This window comes from Panthera tigris, chromosome A2 (genome assembly GCF_018350195.1).
Source record: "Panthera tigris isolate Pti1 chromosome A2, P.tigris_Pti1_mat1.1, whole genome shotgun sequence".
Lineage (NCBI taxonomy): Eukaryota > Metazoa > Chordata > Mammalia > Carnivora > Felidae > Panthera > Panthera tigris.
The window spans coordinates 140,613,336-140,640,312 of NC_056661.1; the positions used below are offsets into that span (position 1 = coordinate 140,613,336).

At 41.4% G+C, this 26,977-nt stretch overlaps 1 pseudogene; it reads right to left on the minus strand.

Annotated features, from left to right (window-relative positions):
- Window positions 1-119: 119 nt before the first annotated feature.
- On the minus strand, window positions 120-22,949 carry LOC102965821 (annotated as a pseudogene).
- Window positions 22,950-26,977: the final 4,028 nt, after the last annotated feature.

The window sequence follows — 26,977 nt, forward strand, 5'->3', positions numbered from 1 at the left end:
TCTTGTGGGTGCCCCCATCTTCCTTGTGGCTGCCAAAGCCAGAAGAGACCTGGAGTAGAATGCTTAGTCATGGGGAAAGCTGCTGTGCTTGGCCTGGCGGATGGGGAAAGGAGAAGGGTTCAATTCTTCACAACCTGAATGGCATCCTCATTCTCCAATGTATGGTATTATCCCACTGTTTGAGAATTGTGTTTCACAGAGAGACCCCCCCCAGACCAAAAGATATTTAAATTCTTTGATAAGGCTTTTGGGATTACTCATGTAGAAATCTCCCATGTGATCCTGGGGGAAGGCAGCACCACTGGAGATATGTAACTGGGCTATGGGTTTGGTGTAAATCCTCACTAGTTTTTCTTAGTACCAGATATTTTCCAACAGGTTGCCAAAATTGCGTCAGCGATGGGCAGAGATGGAGGCACAGTGAGGCACCTTATAGATGATACCCGATTCTTCAATGGAGACCTGATCAATCTTATTTGACGCGTAGATACAGCAGATATAAACTCTGTTTCCTTCTACCGCACCAACGAGGTCCTCTACTGTGGCATCGCTATGCAGAGCCACACCGGCCTTATTAATTTTGTATTCAACCAGAATGCTCTTCACAATTTCAGCATCCAGCTCACTCTGAGAGCAAGTGGCTGTGAGATTAATGCCTCCCTTATCCTTCTTTTTAAAGCCAACGTAAGCAGGGTTGTTGTTCAAGTGAATACTAAAGCCTTCCAACTTGTTTTCAATTATCTTCTTATGTTCCAACGGTTTCAGAACACCAGGAACCAATCAGGATCAAGTTATTTGCTCAGGCCACTGCAATGACTTCCTCTACTTTTCCCCATTCTTGGTACCCTCACTGATAACTGGGAGATTCAGGAGCTCGATCTTGGCACCTTTGTATCTGATGACACCAGGAACTATAGGTGGTGAGAGTAGTGAATTCAGGCTGTCATTGTAATGTAAGTAGTGTTGGCTTCTCCTAGGATAGAAAATCTACAAACCCAATTTGAGCATCACTTAATCTTGGCCACATCAACATCTTCTCCCAGCCCGCTATCTCGAGCTTTTGAAGTAATGTGTTCTCTGAAGCTTAGAAAGACAAGACTTCATCAGGCATAGGCGGTGTATTGTGGCCTTGTTTTTCTTGAATGTAAGCCATCTTGGCTTCAAGATCCGTGATCTTGATTCAGGTGCTGCTCCTGGTGGCAAATCCCAGGGGATGCGGTGGTCTCTATACTGCTTCCCGTCAAACACCTGGTGCAGAGCAGCCACACCCATCAGGTGTTAATGCAGTACCTGCGCATAGGCGAGTACTTCCTACTTCTAGAGAGAGTTCTACCTGTGAGGCTTACGGAGCCACACAGCGTGAAGCATTCTCCTCTCCCCCCAGCCAACTCCCCATTTTTTAAAGTCTTTGTTGTTGTGTGGGTGCCATTTCTTTATTGGGGAAGGGGATGAGTCATCCACTACGTACCTCTGTGCTGGCCCCTAGGTGCACACAGGTCGCCAAACTCTGCATACTGAATAAAACAAAGCAGAAAGACAAGTTTATTGCAACAGTTTTGACCTGCAAACTGGGAAACTGAAGGCTACCCAGAGGTATGAGTTCCGAGTTGCTCACAGACTAAAGGGTTTTAATAAGGCAAAATGCAGAATATATTTGGTTTTTTCAGAATGATTGCCTGATGGTTTTCTTCCTTATTTGGATCAGGGTAGTGGAGTCAATGCAACAAGGAAGTCCAAAGATGATGTTAACAGACGTGGTGTTGGGGGATTGGCTGGCATCCTTTGCTGATTTCTAAGAAGAGCTGTAAATTTCTGTAACTTAGGTAAGTCTGTTTTGTTTTTCTTTAATGAGACTATACAGCCCAGTTCCATTTTGTCTTTAATATACATGACTCCATTTTTGTTTTGGTTCTATAGTATACATATGTGTACATACACATCTGCAGTATGACAGAGCTCTGGTGGGTTGGGGACGTCAAGCTCTTTTACAAGAGGGTATTATTAGAAAGAGCTGATTCTAATAGATGGGAAGCTGCAGCTCCACCCTGGTGGGCAGCCATCTCTGTCTTCATGCCCAGGTGGAGCTAATAACACGGGGGGGGGGGGGGGGTTCGTGGGGGTGGGGGTAGCTGAACAGTGAAAGGACCTTGGGTGGACAGAACAGCCTCCAACCCTCCCACTCTGCCGGGACTGGTGGCCAGGACTCACCCTACCTCAAGGTAGGTCACTGGACTCTGCGGGGACAGGGCTTGGAAGACCTTGAATGCTCCATGGGACCACTCCTTGGTATGGTATGGCCATTCTCCATGCCATACTTGTCAGAGTTCATGACTCTTCATCTCTCATGATAATTTATATCGATCAAATGTTTGCAGGTGAGGAATGATGAATTGAATTGTTGATTATCATAATTAATAGCAACTTGGCAGAGTGCTGTGAATTATGCTGTTGTCCCTTTCACCCCTTCTCCACCTAGGCTCTAGTGTATGAGAAAGTGGACGCCAAAGTGGTGATTTAGCAATTGCCACATTAGTTGTGATTTTTGAGACATTATAGAAAAAAGGAGAGGTTACAGAATTTAGAGTAGGAAAAAACTAACAATTTTGTGTTTTTTTTTAAAGGCTTTATCTGAAAATTGTGGGTCATTCGATCTGTAGTTGATACTAGAGAAGAGTCTGAATTTTGTTATGAAAGGGATGATTTATTCACAGAGAGAAAAGGGTGTATTGATTAGTAGGAGTTACTATGTGGTGATTTAGAATAAACTTTGTTGAAAAAACCTTAATTTCAGGATTTGGCAGGGTTTGGCTGGTATACCGGAAACAACATGTTCTTAGCTAATCACTTACAGTTTTTTAGGACATGCTTGGAGGCAAAATAGAGACCTGCAGACAAATGATTCTGGAGATGAGTAAGCTGTTAGCTTGTTATAACAATGTAACCGAAGATTCCTACATGGAAGTTGCAAAAATAATTGGCACATTTCTGTTTGAAATGTATTAATGACTTAGAACACAGAGAAATACATAAAACTAATCAACATTCATCTAGCAGTTCACAATTAATAGCTCATATAATCTGGAATAGAATCAGAATTCAGAAGTATCTCTATGACTTGGAAATAATGGGCTCAATTCAATAAGAAAGTATTTATGTGAAATGTCCAAAATAGATGAATTCATAGAGACAGAAAGTAGATTGATGGTTGCTAGGGCCTGGGGGAAGTGGGGAAAGGGAGTGATTACTAATGAATTGTTTCTTTTTGGAGTGATGAAATGTTTTGGAATTAATTAAGGGTAATGGTTGCATATTTTGTGAATATACTAAGGCCTACTAAGTGTACACTTTGAAAGGGTGAATTTTATAACTAGTTATATCTCAAAAAAAGTTTGAAAAGACATGTATGGCTAATAAACTGGGAATAGAACAAAAACTTACGAAAAACATAAAGAAACTAAATATAGTAAGGATGTTTTATCTTGCACATGTAGCCAGGTAAAGCTAGCTGCATTCCCATTAACTTATGCATTAAAAATGAACAATAATAAGAGTATATTATCTCCATTATTGTTTAACATTGTTTTAGATATTCTAACCAGGACGTATGTTTTAAATACTCTAACATGATATATATCATATTTAAATACCAGAAAACAGAAGGCAATGTTATACTCAGTGCAGATGATTTGATTGTCTACATAGAACACAGAAAAGAATTAAAACATTCATTTTCATTTTATTTTATTTAAGTTTAGCTGACAATGTTCCATTAGTTTCAGGTGTATAACATAGTGATTTGAGAACCCTATACGTTGTGTTGTGCTCACCACAAGGATAGCTACCATACGACACTATCACAATACCATTGACTGTATCCCTTAGTTTAGCTTTCATCCCCATGACTTCTTCATTCAAAATGAAAACATTTAAATTTGAAATTGAAAGAATTCAAAAAGGTAGATGGATAAAAAAAGAATTGTTTAAAAAAATCAACGGCTTTCCTATATGTTATAAACAAACTAACATAACAGAAAATTAAAAGGAAAAGAGAGCTCATTCACAATAACAGTCTAAGTAATAAAATACTCAGGATTTAAATAAGAGATGTGCAAAGAAGAATTCTTTCATGGGTCTCAGAGATGGGCAATTGTAGGAAATTGATGAAAACGATGTCATGGTAGAGAACTTTACTAGGTAGAGAAAATCTTTTTTTGGGTAGAGAGTCCAAAACTTCCATCAGATTTTCAAATGGCTTTAAGAAACAAGAAGGTTTATATATCATTATCCATAAAGCATCAGTGTCTGTAATAGTGTAATAAGAATACATTGAGGAATAAGTAGAAGAATAACTTGCTAGACAAACGAGTTGGAATTGACAGATAAATGTAACCATATAGAAAATTTAAAAATTATGAAGTGGTATAAGTATTTGGTTTGTGATAAAGGTGACCTCTAAAATAATAGAAAAAAATGAATTCTTAAACACATGCTTTTAAAGAAAAAAGACAATTATTTAGAAAAAAATAAATGTATTTTCTATTTCTTTCCATATACCAAAATTTCAGATTTAATAAAGAGTTTACAGGGGCGCCTGGGTGGCTCAGTTGGTTGAGCGTCCGACTTCGGCTCAGGTCACGATCTCGTGGTATGTGAGTTTGAGCCCTGCGTCGGGCTCTGTGCTGACTGCTCAGAGCCTGGAGCCTGTTTCAGATTCTGTGTCTCCCTCTCTCTCTGCCTCTCCCCCGTTCATGCTCTGTCTCTCTCTGTCTCAAAAATAAATAAATGTTTAAAAAAAGAAGAGTTTACATAAAAGTTAAATCTTAAAAAAAAGTATTAGAAGAAAATTTAGGTTAATTTTTATGTAATGTATGTCTTGAAGAAGGCCTCAAACCATTATTAAGAAATGAATATTCTTCTGAGTACAGGAAAATATAGGAACTTTATGTAGAGTATAAAAGGCGAATAACAAATTGGTAAAAGCATGGCAATATATATGACAAGGTTTAATGTACTTAATATGCAAAACTCTAAAAACTTCTAAGAGAGATCAAAAGAAAAGTGATCAAAGGCCAAGAAAAAAGCAATGTCTAAGAAGAAATACAAATAATCAGTAGACATATAAAATGTTCAAATGTACTATTGGTCAAAGAAGTTCAAGTTTAAATAGCAATAATATAGCACTGGCTAGTATTAAGAAGTCTGATAATACCCAGTCTTTAAGGCTGGAGTTAGGAAATAGGCTTTTCTATTCATAGACTGGTGATCAGGGTCAAAAATTGCCATCACGTTTCTAAATGGCAGTTTGCCAATATCTACCAAAAGCCTTAAAAATGGGGCTAAACTTGGGGCACCTGGGTGGCTCTGTTGAGCATCGGACTCTTAATTTCGGCACAGGTTGTGATCTCATTGTTTGTGAGACTGAACCCCACGTGCTATCAGCACAGAGCCTGCTTGGGATTCTCTCTCTCTCTGCCCCTACCCTGCTTGTGCACGTGCTCTCTCTCTCTCTCTGTCTCTTAAAATAAACAAATAAACTTTAAAAAATAAAAATTAAAAAAAAATTATGGGTAAACTTTGACCCAGTAATCACTGTTCTCAAAATGTATCCTAGGGAAATGATTATGTAAATACTCACAAATGTATATTTGAGAAATGTCTCTGCAGCATTTTTTATAACAGTGGCAATTTTAAACAGTATTAAGTAGGTTACATGAATTATGGCTGTGGCAACAGTAATTTCCCAAAATATTTTCAAAAAATATTCCCAGTCCAGGGGCGCCTGGGTGGCTCGCTCAGTTAAGTGACCAACTCTTGATCTCACCTCAGGTCTTGATCTCAGGGTCATGAATTCAAGCCCTGTGTTGATCTTCATGCTGGGTGTGAAGTCTATTTAAACAACAACAACAAAATTCCAGTCCCGTTCGCTCTTCCTTAACCTTGTCTCTCCCCCATTTACAGTTTGAATCTGTTTTGCCTTGCCCTGAACCTAGGTAGGACTTTGTGGCTCTCTCACTGAATAGAATATGATGAAAGTGATGTTTAAAGGCAGTATCTGGCTCTCTTTTGGAATTTTCTTCCTCAAAACCCAGTCCATTTGTTTCCATATTGTGAGGAAGTCCCACCTCCAGGGCAAGGTCACCTGTGGGCATTCTAGTGGCATCTAGTGTTCATGTAAGCAAATGAGATTTCAGATGAAACCAGCCTCCAGCCTTTGAGCCACTACAGCTGATTCAGAGCAGAGAGAGAGAGAAGTCTGCTGAGCTCTTTCAAACTGCAGATATGTGAGCAAAAGAACAATTGTTTACAGTCACTTCATTTTGAACTGGTTTGTTACATGGCCATAGTACCTTGGACAGTATTGTTACATCTAAAACCTGCATATTGTGAAGCCATTTCACATGAAAGTATACAGGAATAACTATCTTAAAAATTTAAAGATATTTACAAAGTTGCAACTTGGAAAAAGTTCATAAGATCATAAGAATATATATATATATAATTACATTTTTTATGCATGTGCAAAAAATGCACATAAATATTCAACCAGCATATGTATGCATAGAAGAGGTTGGTAAGATATTTACCAAAATGGAAATGCTGGTTTTCTTCAAATGTTTGGAATGAAGGGATGATTTATACTTAATTTTTATTCTTACTCATCTTGCTTACTTGCTATATTTTCTAATTTTTCTTAAAGTGGATATCGATCATTTGTTAAATAAAGATGGAACAAGTTTGGACTTAAATTAGTTAACTGATGAAGTACAAAATATAGAGGAACCTGGCTCAATAGCTGTTCATTAAAAAAAAAAAGACAGGAGTTTTAGTTGATTACAAGTTCAAAATCAGTCAACAGTGTGCTGTAACTGCCAAAATGTTTGTTAATGGAAAATCAGGTAGCAATTACCAAGTTTGAGAGTCCAAAGGACCATAGACAATAGTCCTATTATATGACTTTGAGGTACCCCAGTTTAAGGACAGAAACTGCATTTCTTCCAGAAGAGACTGACCTGGATGATGGTAAGTTCTGCAACAAGGTTATATGAGGGACAGTAGAAACAATAGGGAATCCTGTTATGCTAGAAAAGAAACAAAAAGGGGTGCCTGGGTGGCTCAGTGGGTTGAGTGTCCAACTCTTGGTTTTGGCTCAGGCTTGGTTCATGAGTTCAAGCCTCACATCAGGCTCTGTGCTGATGGCTTGGAGCCTGCTTCGGATTCCTTTGCCTCTCTCTGACCCACCCCCACTTCTCTCTCTCAAAAATAAATAAACATTAAAAAATATATTGGAAAAGAAACAAACACAATTGGTACAGGTCTGGAAAAGTGGGGCTGACTTCATCTGGATAATTTGAGAGAGCAAGAATTAAAGACATTGAGACAGATTCGGCTCAGTTGAAGAACATACTTTCAGTTAAATTGAGATATTCCAAAACTGACCAAAGAATGTAGTGAATCCTTGTCTCTGGTGTTGAGGTCCCTGGATGTCAGGATGTTTAGCTAACTCTCTATTTCATGGTTTGGGTAGGGGAAGGTCTAGCTGGATATCATCTAAAGTCCTGTCCCTGCCAAAATCTATAAAAGTCTCAGTCATAGCATCAGAGCCCCAACAATACACTCTCGGGGCAATATTCTGTAAAGTCACTCCTTAGCTTACCTTTTCCTAACAGGCTAGTTTTCTGAATTCCCAGTGTCTGCTAATTAGCACAGCTGAGCCAAGTTTGGCAGTGATTTTTCTCAGAATTAAGGACTCCTACTTCTGAAGATGATGTGTGTTTTAATTAAGTCTCCTCATTAAAACTTTCTAGCTTTGATTGTCAGTGTCTGTCTCCATGCAGCACATAATAGATATTTGCCCATTTCTTATGTAATCTGGTTAATGTAGACAGCTCATCTCAGTCACTCAGCCCCACAAAGTGAATTTTAAGCCTTTTTTTTTCCAGATAGGCTGAGTATAGATCTGTTTCTTATATACTTCCTTTAAGTGGGGTTCCTGACACACCTTAAAACTCTAGTTAGCTACAAATACAAGATTTTATCAAGTTCGTTGAAGGAAAAAAGATGTATTTTCTTCTTTCTCTACCAGCAATTATGAGAAACCAATTAAATGGAACATTTGAAAGAAAAATACATTTTTTTTTATTAAGAGAGAGAAGAAAATACAGAAACTCTATGGGTTTTGTTAAGACCCATGCAATTTTCCTGTCATGAGAATCCCTGCCCTCTCACTCATGTTTAGCTAGCACTGGTGGATTTCAGGAGGTCTGTATTTATAATAAAGTGTCAACCTACCTTACTTTGCTAAAGCATAGACACAGGTCTTTACATACTTGATATTTGGACCAAATGGTCTTGCTTCCATTACCTCCTTCCATAGCTCTCCTTTGATCTTGAAAATAGGAGGTCATGAGTGGATTGTGATATTAAGAGCATGTTCCCAGAAAATACATGGTTCTAGTCTCTTGACTTTCATCTAGATACATTAAAATAACTGGACCCAGCATATGGATTTTATCGTGTCTACAAAATAATTAAATTTTATTTGTTAAACTATACCTAAAATAAATTTAGGCAGCTCAGAATAATATAATTCAAACAAAATCTTAAATAATAGCAGAGAAACTCTGTGTATAAAATTCAGGAGAAAATAAAGATACAGTATATAAAATAAAGATACATTCTAGATCTTAATTATATACATTAGAGATATTTAAATATTCCATTTACTAGAAATGGTGTCTCTGTAGAATATATCTAATAAAACAAAGAATTTCTGTGGAAATATAAAAAGACAAATTCCTACTTAGAAGATAAATAATAAGAAAAAAGAAGAGATATATAAATGTATGGTATATCTGTCTTTACTAATCATTTGGAAAGCCTTTTCAGCAAAAAGTCACAGTGTAGACTATGTTCAGGTGATCTGTACTGTTTACTATCAGTCAAGATATAAATCACTTTCAGTTAAAATTTTTCCCAGAAATAATCCATATATGGCTAACTTTTGCTTTACTAGTTGTAAAAATTCCTGAACTACTTGCCAAATTGGTGAAATGTCCTTTTCCTTGCAGGAAATTCCATATACTGATATATGGCATATATAATATATGGTATATATAATGGTATATGGGTGAGGAGGACTTATGGGTCTCTTGAAAGGGACCCATTCAATAGGACTTATCATTGAATTGCCACCAGTGAATTCTGTTCATTTGGTGGGCAGTCCTTGAATGCTATTACTTTTCATTGATCAAGCACCAAAGAAATTTTCATCTCACCATAAGACATATAGAAAAAAAAACAAAAAATCCTCCCCCAAAATAAAGGAAAAAAACCCTACATTTTAGCTTAATAATGTTCTCTAAGCATGAAGGATTAGAAGATGAACATAGTAATAGAACCCGAAGTTCTCTTCATTTACCTGAAGTATGCCTTGATTGCTGAGTTTGGGAGAATCTCAAGTTTGGAAGTCAAATTTGTAATCATCACTAAGCATATGATGAGAAATCATGACCCTGTTTTCAGATCTTGTCACCTGCCTCTGACTTCTCTTCACCCTTACTCTTCTTCTAGCACAGGTTGTAGGAATGGTTGAATGTGTGGGTTTTGGGTTATGATGACCTGGGTCCCATTCTAGCTCTATCACTTACCAGCATGTGAGTTGGACAAGTTGCTGAACATTCTTATGATCTGGATTCTTGATCTTTAAAGTAGGGATAGTAATCCTGCCTCATGATTTTGTGAAGATTAATAGACGAATGCTAGTAACAAGCTTAGTGAAAGGTCTTGTGGAGGCTATGGTTTGGGACTCAATGATAGCCACCATTGCCATTATTACTTTAACAGTGTTTGGTGTAAACAAAGGAAAGAAATAGCAAACCTCGCTCTTTGTACTGATTCTGTTTTCCACTAGTTTATGTGTTATTGAGCAGAAAATTTCTTTTCTGTGTGTTCTGTGGTTGCCGTTGTTCATTTGTATGCATTTCAGCATTTTTGGGGGGAGAGAAAAATGTACCAGTCTTGAAGATTCAACACATGGAAGTGTCATCTTCCAGCCATAGCCTGAAGAAACTATTCGAATTCACAGGAGCCAGGTGTCTGAAGTCTGGGAAGTATACCTCTACCATAAGACTTTCCTTATAGGCAAACTTTGGAGATATTGCAGATTTGGTTCCAGACTACCACGATAAAGTGAATATTGCAATAAAGTGAATCAAATGAGTGTTTTGGTTTCACAGTGGATATAAAAGTTATGTTTACACTGTACTGTAGCCTATTAAGTGGGCAATAGCATTATGTTTAAAAAAACAATGTGCATGCCTTAATTAAAAAATACTTTATGGCTAAAATTGCTAACCATCATCTGAGCGCTCAGCAAGTCATAATCACTGATCACAGATCATCATAAAAACATAGTAACGGTGAAACAGTTTGAAATATTGTGAGAATTATCAACAGAGAGACACAAAGTGAGGAAATGCTGTTGGGAAAAAATGGTGCTTGCTCGACACAGGGTTATCACAAACCTTCCGTTTGTGAAAAATGGAATATCTCTGCAAGGCACAGTGAAGACAAATTCAAGAAAACGAAGTATGCTTGTATTTAGTGACACAAAATTTTCTCTGCCTAGTAAAAGCATTTCAAAGAAAACAAAAGAATAATTTGTCTCTTCTGAGGAAATAATTTATACATTATGATTTCTTTAGTTCCAAGAAAACACAAATGCCATTTGCAGCAAGATTAAGTGAAGAATCTAGGTTCAGCTATAAACTTGTTGATAACATCAATGATTCCCAAACTTGGTAGTTCATCAAGATACTCTGGGAAGATTTTTTAAATAAGGACTTCTGTAAAATCATGATTCTTTGGGAGCTGGTGAGGGGCAGGAGGAGGTGGGAATGTGGTTACAGTGTGGCCTAGTGTGGATCTTGCACCCGAGGCAGGAGGGTATGGGAATACCAGACAAAGACTAAAGCTAAGGACATCTCAGATTCTGAGACCCATCGCACATCCTTCCTATTGCTCTGATGCTCTGAGTTTATCCCAATTTCTTTGAATTTCCTCAGAAAGAAAATTTGACAAAGCTATAGACAGTTACTCAGTGGCCCAGTTGTGGTCATTAGTTTTGCAGCTGCCACCAACACATCTCTCCAAGGGTAAGAATCCTTAGGCTGTGAAGTATTTTGTCCAGAGGCAGCATGAGAGACCAGGAGGCACAGGACCAGGAGTAGGCAAATGTCCTCTATGTCTGACCAGTGGACTCAGGTGAGTAAAGTAGATGTAAGCATCTACTTTCAAGATGTCTACTTCACTCTGAGAAGATGGATGGGTTAGGGAGGGCTTAAAGGATTATTCTAACACAGAAGGCCCATCTACACAACCTCCCATACTGTTAACCCTCTTTGGTGTTTTGAAGTCCTAATATGGCTTCCAAAGGAGATGGTTTCATAATTCTAAGACTGTTTGAAGTCAGAGGGCAGTTGAATGGCCTTTGTTCTGTGGTACTCGGAAAGAAGCTGTACTTCGTTTAGTTGTCCTTATTTCAGTAAATGCAGGGGGATCATACGTTCTACTCTGCCTGGTGTTGGAGTGTGCAAAATGGTGACAATACTTTGCAGTAGCTCTCATGAAAAGGTGGAGTCTGGTTCCCCATTCCTGAAATCTAGGATTGGCTTTGTGGCCTTCTTTGATACATTGAATGTAGCAGAAATGATGAGTTACAGGCCATGTGATTTATGAACCTAGGCATCAAGAGGTCTTGTAGCTTCAACTTTTGTTGCTTGTAGACACCTGTTACCACCATGTGAGTGAGCCAGCCTGATGGATAATGAGAGCTCAGTGACACATTTTGTGCAGTATCCCTGGGTGACAACAGCCAGACATAGAAATCTATAGCGATTCAAAGGCCATCTTAGATTATTCAGCCGACTGGAATGTGTTGCTACATGTGAGCTATTATTGTTAGCCTTTATCTCTCCAAATGATGTGATTTTTTTTTTTTTTTTACACCAGATACTATGTATTTAAAATGTATTTTTTGATAGGGATTAAGTGCTTTCCTTGCGGTTCAGGGCCCTTGCTTGCCTGTATTTATCTCAAAAATGAAAAAAGCATTGCCAATCCCACCCCATCCCTTTTTGCGTCTTGTGAGTTATTATTTCTTTGGTGAGTCTGATTGAGCTGAAGGCAAAATGGCAGTGGTGGCTCATCTTACTATAAGTCTTCTGTCATGTATTTCTTGTGTGTCAGAGTATAGTTTTGTTCTGTTTTGTTTTTCAGAAAAAAACCCACTCAGTTTGAAACAAATAGACTAGTTTTTGCTTGTTTGTTTTACAGATGCTTTTCCTCTTTCAACTGAAACAATAGCTTGGACTGATATCTCATCTTACCACCTGACTCTAGTTTGAAAATGATGAGACTTGCTCCTGATTTGATGTTGAATGATTACAAAACTATGATAATTTCAAAACTATTGGATTATGGGGATCGAAAGCTAATGCTCTTTTCAAAGAAATACTTCTGAATATCAGTACTTGTAGATAGAGCACAATGTAGTTATTCTATTAATAAATAAAGTGACTAATGAAGCGTCGTACAGCACAGTGAGAATACATTTCACAAGGGCCTTTTAAAATGATTGTATAAAACAATTCAAAGAAAAGGAACCAAACTATGCTTTGTAATATATTTTTCCCAAAGGCATATTCATAACATTTATAAAATACGTATTTTTTGTGTTGATAAATTGCCCTAAACACCCTCTGTTGAACAGGCTGACCATGGGCAAGACTATGATGTTGACAGTTTGGGCCTTGGCAGTTGGCATCCCTTGCCAAGTGGAGGATAAATAACACATTCAGGATAGGTCGTTTTCTCTCTCTCTCTTTTTTTTTTTTTTTAACTGAAAATGTAGCATGCATGTAGCAAAGCTTTCAAAAAGTATAATGTGTTTATAGTAAAATAATCTTCTTCCTACTGTGGATTCTTGGTTCCCCCCTGGAAGTAATGTCTGCAGAGCTTCCTTTATTTATTTATTAAAAAAAAATTTTTTTTAACATTTATTTATTTTTGGGACAGAGAGAGACAGAGCATGAACGGGGGAGGGGCAGAGAGAGAGGGAGACAGAGAATCTGAAGCAGGCTCCGGGCTCTGAGCCATCAGCCCAGAGCCCGACGCGGGGCTTGAACTCACGAACCCCGAGATCGTGACCTGAGCTGAAGTCAGATGCTTAAAGGACTGAGCCACCCAGGCGCCCCTTGCAGAGCTTTCTTTATAGGTCCTTCTTCTGCATATGCATACATATGTATATACATATAAATGATGCTTATCTTAAGCATTAAGAATCTCTTGTCCTTCAAATGGTTCTCTCCTTTGGACAGCTGTCTTCACCTTTGTTTATCTCAGATGCCTCATCTAAAATGTAATTAACCCAACTTCATAGAGTTAGTTTGGGATTAACTGGTTATTATTCATAAAGGCCCTGGAAGAGTATCTGGCACAAGGGAACCACTCTGTGTTAGCTGTTATCGTATTCACAGTTTTGCCCACCATCTTGCATCATTGATTGACATAATTATATTTTTATAGGGGTATTTAAATTTTGAATCCAAATGGTTTCATCTCAAAACAAAAGATCTATGGTAAAGACTGTAAGAAGCTTCACACGTAGAAAATTCTTACCAAGTTCAAGAGGCTTCAAAATCCTTTAGGCATGAACTTAGAATATACAGTTTATTTACTACAGAGCAAAATTTACCTTTTGTTAGATGCCTTTGTTCTAATACTAAATGCCAGAGGAAAATGAAGCCATATAGATAGGGACTTTCTTTGTCTTTACTCATTTGTTCATTTATTCATTTAAAAATATATGTACTGTATACTTTATATCTGACACAAACCCAGGTGAATAAGAGGCAAATAAAATAATCACAGTTCCTATCATTGTGGAGTTTACAGAATGGTGGGGACAAAGTTTACCAGTGAAAATGTTATGCCCAGAATTCGTGATCCCCAAACACCACCAGGGAGCCGAGTCCGATGCAAAAGCAGAAGAGCCTTTATTCGAGCTAGCTCGAGCTCAATCCCCTACCTGCACCGACACAGCGGTGAGATACCAGGGAGAGAGAGTGAGTTTCAAAAGGACAAAGGTTTTATTGGGGCCTAGGGGCAGTTGGTGAGGTAATGGCTGTGGCCTCAGCTGATTGGCTGGGGAAGGGTCAGAGTCCTGTTAGGCAGGTCGCTGGGCGTGTCTTGACCAGGAAGTTTGAACGGGTGAGCGGGAGGTTACTCAAGGGGTGGAGGCGTGGTCTAGGTGAAGGACACAGAACATGATGGAGTGGGCCGGCGTAGGCCCGCCCTTTCAAAATATTTACATATATATTATAACAAAAGGTGAAATACAAGATGTATTTGTGTGTATATGTATCATCTAGTCCAGCATAGGGTGTGATGGAGGCCCTTTCAGTAGAATTTTGAAGGAAAAATATTTTGATCCAAGAATTTTATTTCAAGCCAATTTGTCATTCAATTCTGAAGGCAACTGAGAGTTATTTCCTATTATTGAAAGGTTTATGAGATATACCTCTCCTATACTTTCCTAAAACATACTGTTGGATGACATATTCCAGCAGAATCTTTCTCATTCTCTCCTTTTCTTGACAAAGCCCTACTTCTTGTCCATACAGAGATATGCAAAATCAGTGTGGAATATGCACGCAAATTTTTATTTACTTCATCTGATTTCTTACAAACTTGGGCTTGTGTTACTTTCTGCAACTGTACTTTTAGTTGCAGTGTGTATTGTTAATACTAATTTTAATTTTGTTAGGCTTGTAGTATTTCTATGAAAATAAAAACAATAATTTCAGTCCTCATAATTTATTTCTTCTTTCTCCTATTGTTATATATTTTGATGTAAACCCTTCCTATTAGACAACATTCTGCAATGAATAAGTGTATGCATCTATTTAATTTTTCACCTGTGCAAGTATATCTGAAAAATGTCAGATCTTGGATCGCTATGTCAGAGGTTTTGGTAATTTTGATAGTTATTGCCAAATTACTGATAATAGTAATTGCCCCAATATATATCCTAATCAACAGTATATGTAGATGCCTGTTTTCTCATCATCTTATGAATAGAATGTTTTCTTAACCTTTCAGTTTTTGCATATATGATAAGATAAAGTGGCATCTCAAAGTAGTTTAATTATACTTTTCTTACAGGTGAATTTGAACATCCGTTTATGTGTTTAAAAGTTACTTGTAGGGGCGCCTGGGTGGCTCAGTCGGTTGAGCGTCCGACTTCAGCTCAGGTCATGATCTCACGGTTTGTGGGTTTGAGCCCCACGTGGGGCTCTGTGCTGACGGCTCGGGGCCTGGAGCCTGCTTTGGATTCTGTGTCTCCCTCTCTCTCTGCTCCTCCCCTGCTCACATTCTGTCTCTCTCTCTCAAAAATGAATACATATTTTTTTTAAATGTTACTTGTATTTCCTTTCCATAACTTTTGCCTAATTTTCATTTTTAAAATTCATTTTTTATCAACTAATATATTCTAACAAGAGTAGTGCTTTGTGATAGAGCTACAAATATTTTTCCTGGGTTGCCTTTTGGGTTTATTTATGGTATTTGTTGACATGTGGAATGTGTGTGTGTGTGTGTGTGTGTGTGTGTGTGTGTTTCAAAGTAGTGTAAGTTATCAATCTTTTCTTTGAGGACTCTGGCTTTTGAGTGATGGTTAGAACATCCTTTTCTATTCCATATTTATATGTGAAGTTTATATGTGAAACTCCATAGCTTTCTCCACTACTTTTATAGTTTTTCTTTTTTTTTTTTCTTTACAATTACATTTTTGCTTAGAATTATTTCCTGTGAAATATGTCAGAAAAGAATCTACCCTAATTTTACTTCAGACTTCTGGGGGGAACAGAAATCAGAGTCCAAGTCCCATGAAGTCAGTTGGGCTCTGGTATGTGCCTAGCTTTGAAGTCTCAGAGGATAAGCTAAAAGTGAGGGTGAAGTGTGTATAAAGAGGCCTAATGGACACTGAAGTTAGCTCTGAAGCATTTCCAGTTCTGGGAGTGGATGAAGATAATCCCATGTTTATAGTGCCCCTGGCAGAAACATAAGATAAATCACTTCCGGAAGAAGCTGATGTCATCTTAGGCCCCAACTAAAATTAGTTACACAATCAATTTTGCAAATGCAATGTCTGGAACAAAATAAAAAATATCTGAGATATCAAGGCACGTAAGAAAAGACTGATTGAAAGAAAACCAAAAAACAAACAAACAAACAAAAAAAAAAACAAAAACAAAAACAAACAAAAAAACCCCCCAGGCAACAGAAAACACTCATCAAAGACCCTGAAATAACAAGTTTATTGGGCTAAAGCATAATTATTTTAGGACTAACTAATATGATAACCCAATTTAGACAAAAGTGGTAAAGATTTGACAGCATATTAGATCCAGATGAGGACAACATTTGTGAACTAATAGGTCAGAAGAAAATATCAGAATAAGCATGGACAAGTCAAGACTGAAAATAAGTAAGAGAGTGTATGGTACATGAGTGGGGCATCCTAATGTCAATAAGCTTGTTGAGAGAAAGAGAAGAGATGGTATGAGATATTAAGAAAAATATAAGAAAGGATGCTGTATTTTGTCAAATGCTTTTTCTGAATCTATTGAAAGGATCCTATGGTTCTTATCCTTTCTTTTGTTAATGTGGTGTATCATGTTGATTGATTTGCAAATATTGAACCAGCCCGGCAACCCAGGAATGAATCCCACTTGATCATGGTGAATAATTCTTTTAATATACTGTTGAATTTGATTTGCTAGTATCTTGTTGAGAATTTTTGCGTCCAGATTCATCAGGGATATTGGCCTGTAATTCTCCTTTTTAGTGGGGTCTTTCTTTGTCTGATTTGGAATCAAGGTAATGCTGGCCTCATGGAATAAGTTTGAAAGATTTCCTTCCATTTCTATTATTTGGAACAGTTTGAAAAGAATAGGTTTTAACCTTGCTTTAAATGTCTGGTAGAATTCCCCTGGGAAGCCATCAGGAATGGAAAATAAGATAAAAACAGAGAGGGAGGCAAACTATAAGAGACTTTTAAATACAGAGAACAAACGGAGGGTTGCTGGAGGGGAGGTTAAATGGATGACAAGCCTTAAGGAGGACACTGTTTGGGATGAGCACTGGGTGTCATATGTAAGAGATAAATCATTGGGTTCTACTCCTGAAGCCAAGACTGCACTGGATGTTAACTAACTGGAATTTAAATTTTAAAAAAAAATGAAAAATATAAGAAAATGTTATATGTAGCTGAATAAAAAAAAAAGATGAATTTGAAAGTGGCGATGATCACAGGCAGGTGACTTCTTGCTAGAAAAATATGTGATCTCATAGATAATGAAATAGTAACTTCAAAATGCCAACTGAAAATCTCTTATTGAGAGAAAAATTTCTTTGAGGATGAAAGTTAAGTAAATGAATTTTTGAATGCACAATAACTGTGCATTTGCCATCAGTAACCCGGGCCCCAAAGAAAATGCTAAAAGGGTTTTATTCAGGCAAAGGAAAATTTTTTTCTGATAGAGATCAAAGATGCACGAGGAAATAAAAAACAATGGAAATAGAAACTATATGGTCAAACCACTTTAACCTCCATTATTATTTTAGCCTAAGTTTTATAGTAGATCATTTCAGTCTGACTGACATTTTTTTTTTTCATGAATTCTCCAGCAATTTCCCAAGAAGATCCTCAAGAAAGTTCACGGGAACAATAATTGACCAGGATATTGCTCAGTGTTGATCATTCTGGGTCACTTTTATCTAGCTTTTCTAGTATGTATATTCAGCAAAAAATTTATGGAATTGAATATTTAAATATTATTGATATTTTTCTTTCCACGTTTTCCTATGGAGACTTCAGCTGTGCACCTATTGGCTCATTTTGCCTGTCTTTTGTATTTATTACATCTAATTCCCCTCAACTTTGTTTACTCCATTGCTTTATGTTGGATACTTAAATTTGTATTCTTTATGTCACCATATTTTCACCAGTTTCTCTTCTCCTTTGTGTTTCTTCAAAATTTGTCATTTCTGTGATTGTTTTTATTCCTTCTACTTCTTTCCCAAATTCTAACAGCTCACACGTTATTTTCTCTGTTATCTCACCTTCCTTGCCCTGAGTTCTTGTATTTCCCCTTGGTGACTTGTTTCACAAAACAGATGGCTTCATTAAGTTGTTTTTTAATTGTGACAAAAGAACTGTGACAAAAGAATTTTCATCTTATTTATGGTGAATGGAATGAGGTTTTTGGAGGGGTGGGGGGTTCAGAGTCTATAGACAAGAAAGAATTCTTTAGATGTCTTTGGTGCAAAAAAAGGTGATTTTATTAAAGCATGGGGACAACACCCATGGGCAGGAGGAGCTTCCCTGGGACCATGAGGAGAGACTGATTATATACTTGGGAAATGGGGGAGGTACGGTCCAGAGGAAGTTTCCAGTGAGATTTTCATATGCTAAAGAAGACTCCCAGGATACTGGAGGCCTAGATATTGTCAAGCTAGGGTTGTTTTTCCCTCTAGCAAAGCATTAGCATTAAGACAGCAGGGAGTTCCTGGAGAAAGTTTTACTCTGCCAGCCTCAAGTATTTGTCAATGGGCTGCAGGTTATAAGAAAATTTATTCTATATGCCATTTCCTTCTGCCTTTGTTTCCCACCTCAAATGTTGTCTATTGGTAGTGTTATGCCCAGAATTCGTGATCCCCAAATACCGCCAGGGAGCCGAGTCCGATGTAAAAGCAAAAGAGCCTTTATTCGAGCTAGCTCGAGCTCAATCCCCTACCTGCACCGACGCAGCAGTGAGATACTGGGGAGAGAGCGAGTTTCAAAAGGACAAAGGTTTTATTGGGGCCTAGGGGCAGTTGGTGAGGTAATGGCTATGGCCTCAGCCAATTGGCTAGGGAAGGGTCCAAGTCCTGTTAGGCAGGTGAGGGGGGGTTACTCAAGGGGAGGAGGTGTGGTCAAGGTGAAGGACACAGAACAAGATGGAGTCAGCCTGCGTAGGCCCGCCCTTTCATTCCCCCCTTGTCATGTAGCTGAGGGACCCAATCATGGGACCGGCTGCATTTATGGTGACAAGGGGAACAGAGTTTGGAGGTTTACGCAAAGTTCTGGGAACCAAGTGTCCCTGGGGTGGCTCTGGGAGGTCTGATTAAGTATTGTCCCCAAGCTGGTGTCTATGATCTGCCAGGTGATGTTTTGGGGGGCATGGGGACTCCCGGCAGCATGAGCAATGACAAGCAGAGTTAACAGAGTTACCAATATTAGGTGGGTCGAATGCGCTGCGCTGTAGCTTGAGATTGAGCGGGTTGTGTTGGTCCCGACTGATGGCCCATCGCGTGACGAAGTCCTTCCGGATTGAGGAGGGGTCCACTGGCCAAACGTGGGTGTGATGGACCCAGGTCGCGATGCCGTCTACCTTGAGAGCGGTGGGGGTTGTCAACACCACGATGTAGGGTCCCTTCCAGCGCGGCTCGAGGGTCTCTCGGTGGTGCCTCTTGACATAGACTGTCTCCCGGCCTGTACTGATGAGGTGTCGGGGTCGGGCCAGCCTCATAGATGGCACAGAGGCGCGGCCAAATGTCGTCGTGCACCCTCTGGAGCCCTCTCAAGGAAAGAAAAAGTTCTTGATCTTTAAACTCAGCAATAAGTTCAGCTCGAAGGCTGGGAATAACAGGGGGTGGCCTGCCAAACATGATCTCATAGGGAGTAAAACCCAGAGTGTAAGGAGTGTTTCTAACCCGGTAAAGGGCGTACGGTAGGAGAGTCACCCAGTCCCCGCCAGTCTCCATGGTTAATTTGGTAAGGGTCTCTTTTAGGGTTCTATTCATTCTTTCTACCTGTCCTGAGCTCTGGGGCCTATAAGCACAATGTAATTTCCAGTTTGCTCCCACCGCCTTGGCTACTGCCTATGTTACCTGCGAGATAAAAGCTGGTCCATTGTCTGATCCTACCATGGCAGGAAAACCATACCTGGGTAAGATGTCTTCTAGTAGCTTCTTAGCCACCGTCTGAGCCGTTTCATGCTTGGTTGGGTATGCCTCCACCCAGCCAGAGAAGGTGTCTGTAAATACTAAAAGATATTTAAAACCATACTTTCCTGGTTTGACTTCAGTGAAGTCGACTTCCCATTGGGCTCCCGGTCTGGTGCCTCTGAGCCTGGTTCCTTTTTTATTTGATGTGGCTCTCGCATTGGTGAGTTGGCAGGTCTTGCAGGCAGATACAACTTGCTCTATTTTGGTGCCCTGTTGGTGAATCTTGATTTCGGCATGTCGGATTAAGTCTTTTAATTTTCGGGCCCCCATGTGAGTAGACTGATGCATGTGCTGTAATATTGAGACTCCGAGCTGGTCTGGCAGCACGAGCTCCTTGTTAGGTGTATACCACCATCCCTTTATCTCCTGGGCCATGGGGAGTTTCTTGATCCGCTGTAACTCCTCCTGGGTGTATTTGGGCTGGTCTGGTAAAACTGGGTCTCCTGGGTCCGGTAGTTGTTAAGCCATTTTCTAGCTCTCAATGTTAGCGCCTTGGTAAGGGCGACGAGCTCTGCTTGCTGGGCTGATGTTCCGGAGGGTAGAGCCTCGGCCCATACGGTGTCCGTTTCGGTGACCACCGCTGCACCCGCATACCTGTGTCCATCTCGCACAAAGCTGCTGCCATCAGTGAACCAAGTAGCCTCGGCATCAGGGAGGGGCCGGTCGGTCAGGTCCATCCGGAATCCATGTACTTGTTCCAGGATTCCCGCACAGTCATGTAGTGGAGCACCTAGGTCAGGGTCGGGCAGCAGGGTTGCAGGATTGAGGGCTGCACTGGGGTGGAACCGCACTCGTGGAGGGTTGAGTAGGAGGCTCTGGTAATGAGTCACACGTGTGTTGCTCATCCATCTATCAGGAGGCTGTTTCAGGACCCCTTCAATGGCATGTGGGGTCGTGATCCAGATCTCCTGTCCTAGGGTCAGTTTGTCTGCATCCTTGACTAGGAGTGCTGTCGCCGCAATAATTCTTAGGCATGGCAGCCAGCCAGCAGCCACTGGATCTAGTTTCTTAGACAGGTAAGACACTGGGCGGTTTCAGGGGCCTAAGGCTTGAGTTAGAACCCCTTTTGCTATTCCCTTATGTTCGTCTACAAAGAGGTGGAAGGGCTTCGTAATGTCTGGTAGGCCCAGGGCTGGGGCACTTAGGAGGGCCTTTTTTAACTGATTAAAGGCAGTTTCTTCTTTTTCAGCCCATTTAAATGTTTTCCCTCTTTGGTAGCTTCATATAGGGGCCTGGCGATCTCAGCAAAACCTGGAACCCAGAGGCGGCAGTAGCCGGCTGATCCTAGGAATTCCCTCACTTCTCTTCGGGAGGTGGGAGTAGGGATCTTTAGGACAGTTTCTTTTCTAGCATCTGATAACCGCCGCTGTCCGCCCTCCAGGATATATCCCAGGTAACTTACCCTCTCCCTGCATATCTGAGCCTTCTTCAGGGATGCACGGTACCCTAAGGCCCCCAGGGTAGCCAGCAGGTCCTGGGTCCCTCGCTCACAGTCTTTGGCCATGTCGGCAGCAATCAGGATGTCATCTGCGTACTGTAGAAGGGTGAGGCCAGGGTGCTCCCTTCTGTACTCACCCAGGTCCTCGTGTAGTGTCTCATCGAAGATGGTGGGTGAATTTTTGAATCCCTGAGGTAGCCGTGTCCAGGTGAGTTGCCCACTGTAGCCCTCCTCCGGATCATGCCACTCGAAGGCGAACAGGGGTTGGCTCTGGGGTGCCAGCGGCAGACTGAAGAAGGCGTCCTTTAAATCTAGTACAGTATACCAGACCCTGGAGGGCGCCAAGGAGCTCAAGAGAGTATATGGGTTGGGAACAGTTGGGTGTATGTCCGCGACCCTCTTATTTACTTCCCGGAGGTCTTGTACCGGTCGGTAGTCATTTGTGTGAGGTTTTTTGACCGGCAGTAAGGGGGTGTTCCAGGCAGACTGGCAAGGAACTAGTACCCCTAGGCTTCGTAGTCTCCGGATGTGTGGCTGGATCCCCTTCCAGGCCTCCTGAGACATGGGGTATTGTTTGATCCTTACCGGACTCTCTCCTGGCTTGAGCTCTACCAGGACTGGGGTCCTGTGAGCGGCTAGTCCCATCCCCCCTGTCTCTGCCCAAACTGAGGGGAATTCTTGTAGCCATCTGTCTATATTATTCTCTCTCGGGAGCGCCTCCTGGTGGAGGAGGTATTCATCCTCCAGTTTCATGGTCAGGACCTGGATGGGGTGGCCCTTGCCATCGGTGAACTGAGGCCCCCCCTTGTCTGAAAGTTATCTGAGCTCCAATCTTGGTCAGTAAGTCCCATCCTAACAGCGGGTAGGGGCATTCTGGTATTACCTTAAAGGAGTGGGATACCTGGCCCGTTCCCAAATCTACTGTTCTTCGGGCAGTCCATGAATACTGGCTCATACCAGTTGCCCCTTGTACCCAGGACTTCTTGCTAGCTAGTTTTCCTTGTGGGGTGTGGAGGACCGAATGTTGTGCTCCGGTGTCGACAAGGAAGTCAACAGGGGTCCCCTCCACTTTAACAGTTTACCCTGGGTTCGGGGAGAGGGTCCGAACCCTGACTCCCCTAATCACTTAGTTCATCTAGCTCTAGGACTTTTACTCAATCAGTCTTGCTTCCCTTCCCGCTGGCCCTTTTTGGACAATCTCGGGCCCAATACCCTATCTCCTTGCAGTATGCGCACTGATCCTTTTGCAGCCTCTGCTTCCCCCCTTGGTGGTTCCTTTACCTTTTCTTGCGTCGTCTGCCAGCTGCCGGAGACGGCGGTCTCGTTCCTCGGGGAAGTCAGCAGTGGTAGCTAGTAGTATTCTGGCCAGGTCTCGAGTCTGCTTACTGCTGGCAGCTGCCATGGTGCGAGCCTGCTTGTCCTCAGGAGGCTCCCAGTTATTATATACCTTTTTAGCTACCACCAGAAAGTCCTGCAGACTTTTTTCTCCTAGTCTATCTATTTTCTGTAATTTTCTCCTAATGTCTATGGCCGATTGGTTTACAAAGGCCATGATAACAGCTGCCTTGCTTTCCGGAGCCTCTGGATCCATGGGGGTATAGGTACGGAATGCCTCCATGATCCGTTCTAACAAGGCAGCCGGAGATTCATCTTTTCCCTGTTGTACATTGCCTACCTTGGCCAAATTGGTTGGCTTTCTAGCAGCCATTCGGAGACCCCCCATTAGAGTCTGGCGGTAGACCCGGAGCCTCTCCTTACCTTCTGCCGTGTTGAAATCCCACTGGGGCCGAGTTAAGGGGAAGGAGGCATCTATCTGAGCCTGGTTGGTGGTGGGATTCCCGTCTGCGCCCGGAACTAGTTTTCGGTCCCCATTGAGGATTCTTTCTCTTTCTTCAGTCGTGAACAGGACCTGCAAAAGCTGCTGGTAATCGTCCCACGTGGGCTGATGGGTAAAAAGAACAGAGTCTAATAGATCAATAAGCCCTGCCGGTTTCTCGGAAAACTTAGGATTCTGAGCTTTCCAATTGTAGAGGTCACTAGTGGCGAAAGGCCAATAGTGATGGGGCTGATTCCCCTCCGCATCTGGGGGTCCGGTGGCTCGCAGGGGCAGAATAGTGGAGTCGGCGGTGGAGGCGGGTTGCTCCCTCTGAGCCCTTTGTCTGGTAAAGGGCGGGCTTCCCACTGGAGCGTTTCTGCCTCCCGCTCTCGGAACAGCGTCTGCCTCCCCCAGAGGGGGAGGATGGTGTTCTTCTGGCATCCTAGAGGGGTTATACGGGGGAGGAAAAAATTAATTTTTCTTCAGTACCCCCCTGTAGGACAGGGTAGAGGGGTGCTGAAGGCTGGGTAAGACTTTTCTTCTTCTTTGTCCCCTGCAAAGCAAGAATGGGTTTGGCTCCGGAGGGAGCGGGGCTAGGAAGGGCTTAAGCCAAGAGGGTGGGTAGAGGGGTAGTCTGAGTCTGTCCCATAACGTCCGTCCAGTAAGTCCACAGAACAAAACAGAGAAACACAAAAACAGACAAACAGAGGGCCCCTAGAAAGTCTTCCAACTCCATGGAAGCAAAACTGAAAGCTAGCTTAGACATTTGAGGGGATTCCACGTCCCTCCAAAGACGACGGCCTCACGCCGACCAGCGGGAGTGACCCGCCTTGTCTCAGACCTTTGAGGGGATTCCACGTCCCTCCAGAAGGGAGGATTGGAATGTCTTCCGAAACTCCCGGCCCGTGGTCCTCCAGTGCGTCCACTTAGACCGCGTCGGGCACTACCAGAATTCCAGAAATGAGCTCACACAGAAAAGGCAGAACAAACAGACACTAACCGTGGCCAGTCAGGCTCTCCGGGTCGGGGGTCCCTCGGGGGTCTTGGGGATCCCGGGCCGAGCCCCCAAATGTTATGCCCAGAATTCGTGATCCCCAAATACCGCCAGGGAGCCGAGTCCAATGCAAAAGCAAAAGAGCCTTTATTCGAGCTAGCTCGAGCTCAATCCCCTACCTGCACCAACGCAGCGGTGAGATACTGGGGAGAGAGCGTGAGTTTCAAAAGGACAAAGGTTTTATTGGGGCCTAGTCCTGTTAGGCAGGTGAGGGGGGGGGGTTACGCAAGGGGAGGAGGTGTGGTCAAGGTGAAGGACACAGAACAAGATGGAGTCGGCCTGCATAGGCCCGCTCTTTCATTAGGTTTTGCCGCTGTGGCTCACATTTTTTATAGTGTCCTCTAAATACTTGATTCAGACCTACCATCCCTCCCTGATTTCTGGCCATTTTGTTGCCTTCTTATTTTTACCTGCCATCTAAAGTTCAAATATTTGTCCTGAGTTAGAAATTAACAATGCGAATTTTTGTGTAGGCTTTATTTGAGTTTTATCATCTCTTTTCCCATATTTATGGGGTTCGCATTGTGTGTCAGGCTTTGCACTAAGCTCTGCGGATATAAAAATGAACAGTAAAAGCAGGACTTCTGTTTTCATAGGGCTTATAAGATTAGTCGAGGAAAAAAAATTAAATAAGCAAGTTCAATACGGTGCATGCTAAGTATTATAAGAGAAGAAATATAGGATACTGTGGAAACACATTTTGATGATATTAAACATTTAGATTCTTCTAATGTTGATATGCCCTGATTCGAGAGACCCCCCCCCCCCCCGAAAACAAACCACCAGAGTCCAGAATCAAAGCCAAGCGGCAAGGGTCGTTTATTGCAGGTTCGAACCCGGTCCTCCGTGCCCTCGTTGCCGGTGACGCTAAGAGGCCCCGAGTAAGGATCTTACAGCTTCTTTTATAGACAGGCACAAACAAGTTAGGGATTTTTTTTAGAGGTTACAGAGCTGTTGTTGGTTGACATTTAAATTTGAACGCTCAGCAGAACTTGATTGGTTCCCGCCTTTATTTCAAACCATTCAGCAGAACTTGATTGGTTCCCGCCTTTATGTCAGACTGCAACCGGGCACGCCCTGGCTGGTTTCGGGAAGGGGGGGGCGGGGGGGTCTTTTCTTTGCAGTTGTAAGTACGCCTGGTAATTTTTCTCTTAGTCTCTCAATGTGTTTTGCACAAGTCCTATATTTTGAGGAGAGTCAAGGATTCTCCCAGTAGTGTTGAACATTTGAAAGAGGAAGTGATTCCTAGAGAAAGGAAGGTCTAAACTGAGATTCAGATCGAACTAAGAGGGATCTAAGTGGAAGTAACTGTTTCATAACAATATATAGAGATCAGAGAAAGAGCAAAAGAATATAACATGACAGATGAATGAGGTTCATTGATTTGTTTCATTTTATGAATCTATTTGATGAAGTTTTGGGGTGTTGGTGGAGTTTTGGGGTCCAGAGCCGACAGCCAAGAAAAAATTCTTGAAGATGTCTTTGGTGCAAAAAGGTGATTTTATTAAAGCAAGGGGACAGGACCCCTGGACAGAAAGAGCTGCACTGCAAGTGTTGGGGGGGGTGGGTAACCGTTTTATGGAGCTGGGGGAGATAAAGTCAAGAGGGAGTTTCCAAAGAGACTTTCACATGCTTAAGACTTACTGGAGGGCTAGCTATCATCAAAGTAAGGTTTTTTTTTTCCCTCTAGCAAAATATTAACATTAAGACAGTAGGGAGTTCCTGGACTTTAGGCCATTTATGGGATTGCCTTTTTCGCTAAACTGGTGGAGACTCATCAGTTTAACCTTTTTTTTTTTTTTGTCCTTTCTTGTTTTTGGCGGAGTGTCCAAGGAATAGGTACATGTCCAACCAGGAGAGGGGGGGAGGTTGCTAACTTGTACTTTGACCTCTGCTTGCCTCAAGTTCCCTCATCCTATCAGTAAAGGAAATCTCTGCAATTCCTCATTTTAGAAGCACAATTTGAATTTTAAACAGGATTTATTAGCTCCCTTTAGGGCTGTCTTCAGAAGCAGGAAAAACTGCGAAGTGCACTTAAAAAAATTATTCTCTGTGAGAAAACTTCGATGAAAAAGTTAATAGAGTTAGCAGATTTTAGGTAAAATATAATTTCTTAGTTGGTGTTCCGATGAGGATTTGGAAAATTCTTCCTTTGGAAAATCCTTGTTCTCAATATCCGTAGTGATATTCTTTATTTTTTTTTGTTATTATTTTTTTTAATGTTTATTAGTGGGGGAGGAGCAGAGAGAGAGGGAGACACAGAATCTGAAGCCAGCTCCAGGCTCTGAGCTGTCAGCTCAGAGTCCCATTTGGGGCTGGAACTCAAGAACCGGTTGATTGTGACCTGAGCCGAAGTTGGAGGCTTAACTGACTGAGCCACCCAGGCACCCTCCCCCCAAACCCCGCTGATATTCTTGAATCATTTACCAAAGAGATCTTTCTGGTCTTTGTCTTCCTAGCACCTCCCCCCAGTTGAACTTTGAAGTTAAAATGCAGGTATTCCCTGCTTTTCAAAAGTCCCACGTTACACCACTTTGCTTTCATGAAAGACCTACATGAG